Here is a 14618-nt window from a genome sequence, read left to right as displayed (position 1 = left end):
TATTACCATTAGAGATCAATATTTATAAATTATAATCAATTAATGTTAAGCTATTATATTATAGTTTTTTATCAGTTTTTTGAGATTGTCTTCTATCAATTAATGATTCTTATGTATTTTTGGTGTTCTAACAGATTGGTAAAATTATATGCAGTTACTTTAATTTATATAATAACATTAATTTTTAATCTATCATATATTTTTTAAAATTTTTATTATTTAACTGGATATTTTTAATCTGTTATTATTACTATTTTTTATCAGTATTAACTTGACTATTTTCAGATTCTGAAAAGGGATAGTAAACCTTAAATTATAAGTTATATTTATATATCCTAATGAAAAAATATCACATAATTACTCTTTTCTTTTCCAAGTTCTAAATTTTTAGCTTTTTATTTTGTGTAATTTTAAACTTTTGATAGTATTTTGTCTAATTTTCAAAACTTTTTGCTTTTTTTGTAATACTTCATGTAATAAACTGATAGTACAAAGAGGTTTCATATATTTTATTAATCTTATTTAAAATTGTTGAGGTATAGATAATCCATGGGGTTTTAGGATAGGATATAAGTATGATTAGTATAGATTATAATTTAAAATAAATATTTAAAATAGTACAATGTAATTTTGATTATGGAAAGCTTTTCCTGAACTCGTACTTTTAAAGAGAGTATGATTTTTTAATTTCCTTAATTTTTTTATAATTTTGAGAATGACTTTTATCTTTTTAATTTGTTTGGTGGATTTTGTAAATATCACATCCACATTATGCACATTTGTAGGTCTACGTTGTTCTCGGGTTCGACCTTTGGGGTAGATATTATTTGTCTTATTTTTTTTGTATATACGCCCTTCATTTTGAAGATATTTATAAATTTGGTATTTAATAATTTTATTTAGATTTACATATCAATTTAAATTGTATCATTATCTTGATACTATGTATATCCAATAAGAATTCATTAATTTATCAACTTACTCTTACTTAATAGAATAATATTTGAATTCCACTAGTATTTTTGTCTACCGAAAGATTTTCTCAAACTCGTGCTTTTAAAGGGAGTATGACTTCATGTAATAAACTAATAGTACAAAGATGTTTCATATATTTTATTAATCTTATTTAAAATTGTTGAGCTATAGATAATTCATGGGGTTTTAGGATATGATATAAGTATGATTAGTATAGATTATAATTTAAAATAAATATTTAAAGTAGTACAATGTAATTTTGATTATGGAAAGCTTTTCCTGAACTCGTGCTTTTAAAGAGAGTATGATTTTTTTATTTTCCTTAATTTTTTTTATAATTTTGAGAATGACTTTTATCTTTTTAATTTGTTTGGTGGATTTTGTAAATATCACATCCACATTATGCATATTTGTAGATCTACTTTGTTCTCGGGTTTCACCTTTGAGGTAGACATTATTTATCTTATTAATTTATTTATTTTTTGTATATACGCCCTTCATTTTGAAGATATTTATAAATTTGGTATTTAATAATTTTATTTAGATTTACATATCAATTTAAATTGTATCATTATCTTCATACTATGTATATCCAATAAGAATTCATCAATTTATCAACTTACTCTTACTTAATGGAATAATATTTGAATTCCAAGGGTATTTTTGTCTACCGAAAGATGTTCCCAAACTCGTGTTTTTAAAGGGAGTATGATATGATATGATATGATATGGAATTGTTTATTTTAAAACAACAGATGAGATGAACCGGCTCATGAAAGGTGGAGACATGCTAATATGTGTTGAGAGGGGTGAAGTGCAATTCCGCAATCGTGCTTAGGCTCGTGAGGATTTGCATGCATATCCATTTGTCTTAGGATTGTATAAGATTAGTAATTCAATTAACAGATTGATTATTTAAAACACTAATAGGCTCATCCAAATCTAGATGTGGGTACCCTGATTTGATGACTCGATTAAATAATTATATTTTATTGGGTTATTAGGAGAGGATCATAATATAATGTTAAAAAAATTCTACTAATTAGGATAAAATAATAATATAATATGAGAAAATGTAATATTTAAAACAATTATATCATATCATACTCCATTTAAAAGTACGGGTTTGGGAAAATCTTTTGATAGACAAAAATACTATTAAAATTCAAATACTAATCCATTAAATAAGAATGAGTTGATAAATTAATGAATTCTTATTGAATGTATATAGTAGAAGGTAAGGATATAGTTTAAATTGAAATGTAAACCTGAATGAAATTATTAAATGCTAAATTTATAAATGTATACGAGATGAAGAGCGTATATGCAAAAACCAAACAAATTAGTGAGACAAATAATGTTTGCCTTAGAGGCCGAACCCAGAAATAACACAAACCTACAAATGTACATAATGCGGATAATGTATTTACAAAAGCCATCAAACAAATTAAAGAGTCAAAATCGCTCTCAAAATTATAAAAAATAAAAATTAAAACAAACGGCTACGATATGAGGACATAACGTGGCGATCTCTCACCAACTAAAATTCAAGTATTTTACGGTACTACATAATTAGTTTTAAAGTTTAATTATACTCTTATTATTTATATAGAACTCTATTTACAATTGTTATCCTCTCACATGCAACATCACATACCAATGTATATAAGCCAAGAAATTACAACAATTTCCATAGCACTTTCATCTCCTTCTATAGAAATAAACCTTTGTTATTTTCGTCTTATTAGATTAGATTAGATTAGATTAAAGCAATTAATTTTATTGTATATTTATTTTTTATATCAAGAAATATCAATAATTTTCACAACACTTTCATCTATTTTCTTCTTATTAGATTAGATTAGATTATTTTAAAGTAATTAATTAAATTATATGTTTGATCTTTTTTCAGATTAAAAATTATAATAATTTTCATAGTACTTTCATCTCTTTTAACAAGTATGTGCATTTATTATTTTTATCTTATTAGATTAGATTAGAATGTTTAAAAATTATAAATTATAAAATTGTAATAATTTTCATATCATTTTCATCTATTTTCTTATTATTATATTAGATTAGATTATTTTAAAACAATTACTTATATTGTATTTTTGATCTTTTGTTCAGATCACAACGTTTAATTATACTATTATTATTTAAATAGATATTATTTGTATAACAATCAAAGAGAATCTCACACATATTTTAGATCTTAATGTCAATTTTAATATTTACACATGTGTGTTGGTTAAAATAAATTTCGTGTATGAGCTTAACTTATATGATCATACTTTAACCGGATTAGATAATTTAAATTTTTTAACATCTAAACTCTTCCACAAAATCAAAAGGGAGTAGCAATGCTATAGCTATATATATCTACATGACCAAAAATATCTTGAAAATGAATGAAGAAAACAACACAAACAAAAACCATATTAATCACCCACCACACACTATTTTCTAAACCACCATTCTCTATCTCCATCTATAATATATCCACATACCAAATTAAGCTGTTGGAGTTTTCCCTCACCAACTATCATTGATAAACCCACATTTTTCATTTATACATAAATTGTATAACATTCATTACAAGGAAAAATTGCTTCAAGGTCCCAAAAACGAAAACATGATGTGTCCTAGCCCCTTGAACTTTTTCTAATGTGGTTTAACTCAAAAAATAAAAAATCCATGTGAATCTGCCCTATTTACAATTTCCAAGACAAAAAATCCCCAGACTACCCTCTTCTTCTTCTCCAGAACTTCTCTAGATCTGCTCCTTCTCTTCCTACAAACCCATCTCCTCTTCCACCCTCTCTCTAACCTCACTCGAAACCTCCAATACCACCGCTACCTCCAACACCCATGTCTCTACTTCGCCAGGGGGTTCTGCAAGAACGGCAACAGCTGCAGGTTCCTCCACGACCTCAATGAGGACAAGCTTGATGCCGCCATGGCCTCGTCGCCGTTGCTAGGTTTCCGTACCCCCTCGGGGCAGCTTGCTGATGTCCCCGTTGTCACCCATGAACCAGAGGTAGATGAACGACGGCTGGTCGACTTCTTTTCTTAGGCTTTCGACGGTGGTGTTAGACCCTAGAGGGGGGGTGATTAGGGTCTTATGCTAATCTAATCCCAATTTAATGCCAATTAAAATTAATTATCAAGTTATCCTAGCAAATATAAAATACAACAAGATACGTAAGCTAGGATAAACAATATGCACAAATGAATATATCCTATCAATGAGATATTACAAATATATGAGCAAGGATATATGAACTAACACAAGGGTAAAATAAACAATCTACACAAGTGATAGGGTGATATGATAAGCAATACACAAAGGCGATATAAGATATGAAAACAAGAATAAGAACGCCAATGCAATCACAAACAAAACGATATGTTTACGAGGTTCGGTCCCCACGACCTACGTCCCCCTTCCTCCTTTGTAAACAAACACCAAACCCAAACTTGAGAATAAGCAAACTTTTAAACACTTGAAAACTCTTGTTAAAAACCTCTTAGTTGTTAGGAAATAGTTAATGCACATGGGTATTTATAGGCTTGAAGAAACCAGCCCAAAAATCCAACCAAAACCCTTAAAAACATTAAAATAAACAAAGCTGGAAACTAGCCGTTACTGTGCCAACGGCTATATATAAGTCGACTTATCAGGTTACACAAGTCGACTTGACAGAAGGAAAATCAGATGCAGAAAGAGAGTTTATAAGTCGACTTATAGTCGACTTAGTACAAGTCGACTTACTTTTAAGAACAAGTCGACTTAACAGAGGAAAAATGCATATTCCAAGCTAGTTCATAAGTCGACTTATCAGACCTGATAAGTCGACTTATGAACATGCACAGACACTGTGCATGTCCAAAAACTGATTTTTGAAGGCTCTTTAAAAATAGTAAACAATTTCCAAAAAATGTAAAATCTTGGGAAAAGTTTATAATCATACATACAAACATGTTGGAAAAAGAATTTTTCAATTTGCATTTATAATTTGTGAAAAACACTGTATTCTGCAAAAGCACTAAAATACGTATATATGAAAAACATGTGATTTTTATTTTTGACTCAAAATAAGTTTTGAAAACTGATGGAATATTTATATGGACATAATAAAAGTTGTTTATGATGTAAATATAGTCCAAAACTTATTTTGCATAAAAACACTTATAGTTATGAAAATCACAAATATATATGTGTGTGTATATTTGAGCTTATAGAGTTAACACACATTATATAAACCTTAAACTAATTTACCCAAGCTATGAGATCTTCAATATGGTCAACTTGGTACACATGTGGATGAAGCTTGAACTTGATCTTTAACTTTGAATCGTGCATTGCTTCACTCTACTATTCCGCCAACCTCCTCTTGATATGAACGTGTAGGCTCAATCCATCCAACCTCCAACTTACATTGTTTGTCTAGAATACCTAATAAGAAACATAACCACTAGACAAACAATATTAAAAATTATTTGTAATCATCAAAACAAGATTAGAAGATGTAGGCTCATGACATGAGACCTAACAATCTCCCCCTTTTTGATGATGACAAACAATCTACACAAAGTATATATAAGATATACAATAAAGCACAATACCCAAAAAAAATACTCACAAACCACTTGTTTCTCCCCCTTTGGCAACATCAAAAAAACGGGAAACAAAAGAATAAGAGAGCAAAGCTCCCCCTATCATAAAGCATAGGTAAGAGTATATAAAAATTTGGAAAGCCTCCCCCTGTATAAGTGCCATATGCAAATATGAATATAAGACAAGCACACACCATACTCAAGCCACCAAAAGTATAAGAGATGATATACCAAAGCACATGTAGATAGAAAACCAAGCAAACATAAGTGTTTACAACGATTCATATCGTTTAACACAAAACAAAAAAGGAACATCCAAACCTACATAGTTCAACAAAAGAGATAGTTCATTACAACTAAGTTCAAAGTTTTTGACAAAAGGCTAATATAGAACATAAAGATCATGGCTCGGATGGTCCTGGACCCGGGGAAGATGATGGGTGCTGCATCATCCTAACAATGTCATCAAATCTCTTCTCAATGTGGGTTAGATGCGTCTCCTGATAAGTCCTAATAGCACCGAGATCTCTCCTAATGGACTCCTGAGAGCTCCTAATGTCATCCTGAGTGCGCTCAATCTCTTCAAACCTCATCCTAAGATCCACCTGAGTGTCTTCTACTCTCTGAAATCTCCCCTGATCAGCATCATGATACTCAGCAATACAGGTGTAGAGGTTCTGGATATAGCTAGGTAGTGTAGAGGGAAAATCATCATCTTCAGACTCAGAATGGACAGGATCAACAGTAGGCTCAAGATCAGAAGACACATGAAGGCGAGCAAGCTCGGCCTCTAAAGAATGACGGGTGGTAGGAATTTTCATCCGATGAAGAGCAGAAACGTCAAATAGAGGACGGACTTTGACCTTAACTTCATTGGATAATTCAATATCAAAGTGGGTGAAGACACGAGAGAGTATAGCCCCGAAAGGAATGAATGTGCTGGGTTCAGTGGTCATGACATCGAAAATAACATTTCCCCATTTAACATCTACATTCCCTACAATAGCATAGATAGCTCTAGTAAGCTCTTGGGAGTAGTGACTATAGGTTCCAGTTTTGGGGAAAATGTTGTAGCAAACGATACGACCGATGATTTTGGCCAAGAAGGAGGCATTAGAAGATTCTAAGGGTAGATGAAAGCCTGGTTTGGTCAAGAGTGCTTCTATAGCTGGATCATCGTAAATAACATCCTTTAAGAGGATTTCACCACGAGAAAGACCAAGAATGTTAGAAAGATCGTCGGCACAAAAATTGATTTGACGATTCTTAACTATAGAGGAAATGAAGAAATTGTCAGGGTTGGATTTGTTGATTCTCATGTTCGCATAAAAGAGATGCACCATATGAGGATAATAGGAGATGTCATTGGTACTAGAAAGAAATTGAGTCATGTGAACATGATCGAAAATATCTTGAAGCCTAAAATGATTAAAGTCCTTAAAATTAACATATCGTCCGGGAAATGGCTTAAGTTGACAAATAGAACGATATTTAGTAAGGGCTGAATGATCTCTAAGATAATGTTCATAGGATGCAAAGTTAGAAGAGGGAGGTTGTGGAGCATGTGATGATGAGGGTTGATCCCTCCCACTTCTACGACGTTTGTGGATGTTTTTAGACATAATGGATGAAAACAGAACTGAAATATGAACACAGGTCTAAGAACGAACCCTAAAACTCAAACCCTAGATAATGTAATAGGTGAAATTGAACTAAATTAAGATTGAGGAGTAAGAGATATACCTAGACACGAGATAGAGACCCAAAATGGCGAAGGAGAGCAGTCAAATGGACGGAGCAGAGGATGAGAGGGAAGGGAGAACGGCATGGCGAAGGAGGAAGAGGAACGAAGAAATTGGGGAGATGGCGATTCGGTTCTCTCTAAAGGAAAGGCAATAAGGGTGGCGATTAGATCAACTCACTAATGGACGGCCAAGATCAAATCTACTGATGGGTCGGGTTTTCTATGGGTCTGAACCGAACCAAAGCCAGACAGATGCCGTAAGTTGACTGCAATTCGACTTACTATAAGTCGACTTGTAGTCGACTTATGACTAAAAGATTTTCCAGAAAGTTTAAAACAGTTAATTTTTGAATACAAAAAAGTTTTCTATGGGTCTGAACCGAACCAAAGCCAGACAGATGCCGTAAGTTGACTACAATTCGACTTACTATAAGTCGACTTGTAGTCGACTTATGACTAAAAGATTTTTCCAGAAAGTTTAAAACAGTTAATTTTTGAATACAAAAAAATTGTAATATTCATTTTTATTGTATGAAAATCTTTGAATTAAATATTTTAATAATAAATTATCTGCATGATAAAATTTTAAAGAAAAATTTGACAAATTTTCGTTTATAAACAAAAATTTAAAACATTTTCAAACACAAACATGAAAACAAAACAAGATTAAACAAAGTCAAATTTGTTTTGGCACCCAATCATTGTTGGTGCCGGAAAACTTAGGGACATGACCCCTATCATGTAAATCCAAGGCCTTAGGGTTATGAACCCATTTGAGCGTATTTTGTGCACCGATACGATCAAAGCAAAAATTATAAACGTGACCCATACGATTACAATTTGTGCAATGTAGAGGTTTGAGTGGTTTACGTTGACCGTAATGGAAAGCACGTGGTTCATTTGAAAAAATAGATTTTTCTTTGTAATTATTTTGCAAACGAGAATTTCATTTCAAATCGAAACAAAACATGGCTAAATGACCAAAACGACCACAATAATCACATTTGTACACATGAGCATGCTTATGATTTACACTATGTGTGTGTACATGTGTATGTGATGATGAAGCTTGATGGGATGCACAATCATGAATAGGCTTGTTAATTTTTGGTGCATTATGAAAAAATTGAGCTAAATGGCCTTTAAGACCGCAAATAGAATATTTGTGAATTTTGTCATACATATGTGCATAGTGAATAGGTTTCTTAGAAGAATTAACATTGAACTTTGCACATAAGTCCATAAGCTTTTTATTATTAGCAATACAAGTGTTTAGTGTTGAATCTAAGGTAGATATTCTTTTTCTCATTTGATTCAACTCATCATTGTGCATACAAGCATTGCTACTAGAAGTAGGATAAACAAGATTACTCATCATAGATTTTAACTTATCTACTTCTAACATCGCATCACGCTTTTCATGAAGCAAACTAGCATTTTCAATTTTCAAATTTCATTGCATTCTTTAAGAATTTTATTTTCATTTGCAATAAAATTAAACTTAATAGCTAGTGTTTCATGAATAGATTTTATATTAACATACTTACTTTTTACATCAATATAGCTATTGTGTAATTTTTCAAACTCAAGAGCAAGTTCATCAAAAGTAATAATATCATCGTTATCGCATACCTCACTAGGGTTATTACCTAGTGGTATTGTACATGGGGATGAGGCTTCCTTAGAGCTCAAAGCGGGATTTTCCAACGCTTCTTGAATAGCCTCCAATTTTCCTTCATGTGCTTCAATAAGTTTCCATAAAGCATAAGCACTATCAAAATTAGCAAGTTTGTTAGAAAATGATGAGTGAAAAGCGCTAATCAAAAATCCTAACAAAAGCTTATTCATGTTAAACAATCTTTTGTCATTGTCACACCATTTTGATTTTTCCAAAATAGGAACAACATAAGCATCCTCAATAATTTTCCATAGATCAAATTGATTAGATTGAACGAAAAGTTTAAATCTAATACGCCATTGAGCATAGGGAAAAATATCCAAACGAGGAGCAATATTAATAGCATATCCTAAGCAAGATGAATCATTCATATCCATAGAGATGAAATGCAAGAGGCACAATAATCAAAATTAGATTAGCACTAGTAAGATAACTTGGATCTTTAACTCAAGGCGGTTAGTCCTTAAATCAAAGAGCACCAAGCTCTGATACCAATTGTTAGACCCTAGAGGGGGGTGATTAGGGTCTTATGCTAATCTAATCCCAATTAATAGCAATTAAAATTATGTTGATCAATATGTTCTTGCAAGAGATAGATATGAACAATAAGAACAATAAGAATATGCACAAATAAAATATGAGACAAGCAAAACACAAACACACGATATGTTTACGAGGTTCGGTCCCCACGACCTACGTCCCCGCTCCTCACCTCGAGGAGATATCCACTATCACAATCCGGTTTGGAAGCCGGAACTTCTACACACTCGGTTTACAAGTTCACCGAAAACTCTCACACTACACAATCACTCAACAATCACACTTTACACACTAAGATGCCACTCCTATTGGATTCGACCCCGTGTCTCGCCTCACACTTCTCTCGGTGTACAAGTGTATTACAAGTGATTCTCACAAATAAAAGTTAAATACAATGATTTGTTCTCAATTAACAAGTGAGAACACAATGAAGCTCACATTCACTAAATCACACCCCACAACCCAATATATGACGTATGAAATTGCTACAAGCTCAAATAGGGTGTGTGTGATAATATGAGTATAAACAATTTCTAACTCAATTAACAAACTAGCAATAAATGATGATTATGAAAATCAAAAATACATTTGCTAGAGAATAGAGTTAGGAAAACTTCTCTATGAATACAAAGAGAGGATGAAGAAGATTGAGGGTGAATCCCTCAATTGGCAACGTAAGCTTCCTCCTTTGTAAACAAACACCAAACCCAAACTTGAGAATAAGCAAACTTTTAAACACTTGAAAACTCTTGTTAAAAACCTCTTAGTTGTTAGGAAATAGTTAATGCACATGGGTATTTATAGGCTTGAAGAAACCAGCCCAAAAATCCAACCAAAATCCTTAAAAACATTAAAATAAACAAAGCTGGAAACTAGCCGTTACTGTGCCAACGGCTATATATAAGTCGACTTATCAGGTTACACAAGTCGACTTGACAGAAGGAAAATCAGATGCAGAAAGAGAGTTTATAAGTCGACTTATAGTCGACTTAGTACAAGTCGACTTACTTTTAAGAACAAGTCGACTTAACAGAGGAAAAATGCATATTCCAAGCTAGTTCATAAGTCGACTTATCAGACCTGATAAGTCGACTTATGAACATGCACAGACACTGTGCATGTCCAAAAACTGATTTTTGAAGGCTCTTTAAAAATAGTAAACAATTTCCAAAAAATGTAAAATCTTGGGAAAAGTTTATAATCATACATACAAACATGTTGGAAAAAGAATTTTTCAATTTGCATTTATAATTTGTGAAAAACACTGTATTCTGCAAAAGCACTAAAATACGTATATATGAAAAACATGTGATTTTTATTTTTGACTCAAAATAAGTTTTGAAAACTGATGGAATATTTATATGGACATAATAAAAGTTGTTTATGATGTAAATATAGTCCAAAACCTATTTTGCATAAAAACACGAAAATCACAAATATATATGTGTGTGTATATTTGAGCTTATAGAGTTAACACACATTATATAAACCTTAAACTAATTTACCCAAGCTATGAGATCTTCAATATGGTCAACTTGGTACACATGTGGATGAAGCTTGAACTTGATCTTTAACTTTGAATCGTGCATTGCTTCACTCTACTATTCCGCAAACCTCCTCTTGATATGAACGTGTAGGCTCAATCCATCCAACCTCCAACTTACATTGTTTGTCTAGAATACCTAATAAGAAACATAACCACTAGACAAACAATATTAAAAATTATTTGTAATCATCAAAACAAGATTAGAAGATGTAGGCTCATGACATGAGACCCGACGGTGGGTTCCGTGGATTTTGATGACTCGTTTTGATTTCAGGGCGGCTGCGGCTGCGACGGCGGAGCTGATGCTCGCCGGAGATGAGAGCAGGTTTATGGGCCGATCGAGGATCGACCGGAGTGAGTTTGCTAGGATGGTGAACCCTGCGTCGAGGCAGATTTATCTCACTTTTCCTACTGATAACACTTTCAGAAAAGAGGATGTCTCCAATTATTTTAGGTTACGGGAAATTTTCTTTTTGAACTTTTTGATGGTTTGATAATTGTTGTTTGGGGTTAAAACTGATGTTATTTTCTGTGCAGTTTGATTGTTGTTGATATTGCAAATTGTATGGTGGGATTTTAGGAATGCATTGTGGTCATTATTGTTAGTAAGTGGTGTTATTTGTCGTGCAGTTTATTATACACATAATGTACAAACTATATGTAGTTTATATACATAGGCAATTTTTGTTGGCTTAAAAATTATATGCAGTTTGTACATGATGGTTGACAATTGAGGAATAAAAACCTACATACAAAAATATTCATTTAAAATAATGGATGTATAAATGTTAAGTTTTACCCAATACAAGTGAACTATAGCAAATTAACTGTTAACGTTTACATGTTCCATGTTAAGTATAGTGGAGTACCCAATACAAGTGAACTATAGCAAATTAACTGTTAACGTTTACATGTTCCATGTTAAGTATAGTGGAGCAAGTGTTAACTTTTTCATTTTAAATGTTAAGTTTTTAAATTAGTTGTTAAGTTTTACCCATTACATGTAAATGTATATCCCACAGTCATAGCTACAAATAACAAAACATAAATACATATTACAGGTCAGTTTTGAATGTTGTTATACAAAATTAAGATATTAAGGAAGATCGGTCTTTAACATGTGAACATGGTTCAAGTTCATATAGTTAATATTTTAACCATAATATTTAGCATGTTAACTGTTGTGGTTAGCATGTTAACTCTTGTGTTTAACATGTTAACTCCTATGGATAACATGTTAACTCTTGTGGCTATATGTTACCTCTTGTGGATAACATGTTAACTTTTGTGGATAACATGTCAACTCTTGTGGATAACATGTTAACTCTTGTGGCTAACATGTTAATTCTTGTGGATAACATGTTAGTCGTTGTGGCTAATTTGTTAACTCTTATGGCTAATATGTTAACTCTTGTGGATAACATGTTAACTCTTGTGGCTAACATATTAACTCTTGTGGCTAACATGTTAACTCTTGTGACAAACATGAATTATAGTTAATAGACAGTTCACGAATAGCAGTTAATAGATAGTTCATTAATTATAGTTAACAGTTTATAAATAATAGTTAACAAATAATAATTAATAGTTAACAAATTATAAATAACAGTTAACATATAATGGATTATAGTTAACAGTTTACTAAATATAGTTATTAATTTACCAATTAAGGTTAACATGCTACGTATTATAGTTAGCATGTTAAATGAGAACTATATTAACGTGTATATGACCCAAAATAACAGTTAACGATTAATGGATTATAAATAACAATTAACGAATAATGGATTATAGTTAACAGTTTACTGAATATAATTATCAATTTACCAATTAAAATTAACTGAAATAACAGTTAACTTTAATTGGTAAATTGATCCATTATCCGTTAACTAAAATAACAAGAGTTGACATGTTATCCACAAAAGTTAACATGTTATCCGCAAGAGTTAACATATAGCCACAAGAATTAACTTGTTATCCACAAGAGTTAACATGTTAAACACAAGAGTTAACATGCTAAATATTGTGGTTAAAATATTAAAAGAGTTAACATGTTAAACACAAGAGTTAACATGCTAAATATTGTGGTTAAAATATTAACTATATGAACTTGAACCATGTTCACATGTGTGGTTAAAATATTAACTATATGAACTTGAACCATGTTCACATGTTAAAGACCGCACAGAGAACAACATAAAACTCCTTCCTAGTTCAGCTGGAGCTTACATGACAACAAACAACAGCAGACACAAAAAATCACCATCATAAATTTGTACAACATTTATATATATCACATCCTGAGTTTATTACTTCTTTCTTGATTTTGATATACATCCAAGACCCAACATGTTGAGATTAGAGGAGTAGCATATGCAGCAGCTTTAAGGATCATCACTCTAAAAATTTTGCTGCGAGATCAACTTCACAGTCTCAAGATACACAAAAGCAAACATTCTCTTTTGCTGATAAGGGATCCTCACATCTTGAACTGGCCCATAAATACTATAGAAAATAACATGAACCCAAATCAATTTTAACCCCAAACAACAATTATCAAACCATCAAAAAGTTCAAAAAGAAAATTTTCCGTAACCTAAAATAATTGGAGACATCCTCTTCTCTGAAAGTGTTATCAGCAGGAAAAGTGAGATAAATCTGCCTCGACGCTCATCAAAATCCAGGCAACCCCACCGTCGAAAAACAGCCTAAGAAAAGAAGTTAGGCTAGCCGCCCGCCTTCACTTACACTCTGTTCATGCGCGCGGTGACAACCGGCGGACATTCGGCAAGCTGCCCGAGCAGGGGCGTACGAAAACCTGGCCCGCCCGACCGGAACGCACGGTGCAGGCCATGTCGGCGTCGAGTTGCTTTCCTTCCCCGCTTGCAACGCTCGTGGAGGAACCTGCAGCAGGGGTGACGGAGGTAGCGGCGGTGTTGGAGGTTTCAAGTGAGGTTAGAGAGAGGGTGGAAGAGGAGATGAGTTTGTAGGAAGAGAAGGAGCAGATCTAGATAAGTTTCGGAGAAGAAGAAGAGGGTAGTCTGGGGATTTTTTGTCTTGGAAATTGTAAATAGGGCTGATTCACATGGATTTTTCATTTTTTGAGCTAAACCTCATTAGAAAAAGTTCAGGGGGCTAGGACACATCATGATTTCGTTTTGGGGGCCTTGAAGCAATTTTCCCTCATTACAATGATGACTCACATGAGGCAAACAAAAATAATAATGCACTAGGCCTTGTAGTTAGTTAATAATCAGATCATATTATTTATAAACAAACTAAGTAAAAATTAATAATTCTTAAGAATGTACTACGTTTTCCTAGCTTCCACTGCAAACTTGTTAGTTGTTTATTCCCGACCCCAAGAGATTTTCAAAATTAATCAATTTAAAAATGTTTAAATAAAATTTATGACAAATATAATAATCTATGTTTATAAATATTAACTCAAAACGAATCTGACTTATTTTATAGTAAGAAAATAAACAATAAATTTTTATTTTAATATTTAACCA

This window comes from Asparagus officinalis, chromosome 5, assembly GCF_001876935.1.
Source record: "Asparagus officinalis chromosome 5, Aspof.V1, whole genome shotgun sequence".
Classification (NCBI taxonomy): domain Eukaryota; kingdom Viridiplantae; phylum Streptophyta; class Magnoliopsida; order Asparagales; family Asparagaceae; genus Asparagus; species Asparagus officinalis.
The sequence above is the reverse complement of the archived record's forward strand: the minus strand, read 5'-3'. Positions refer to the sequence as shown.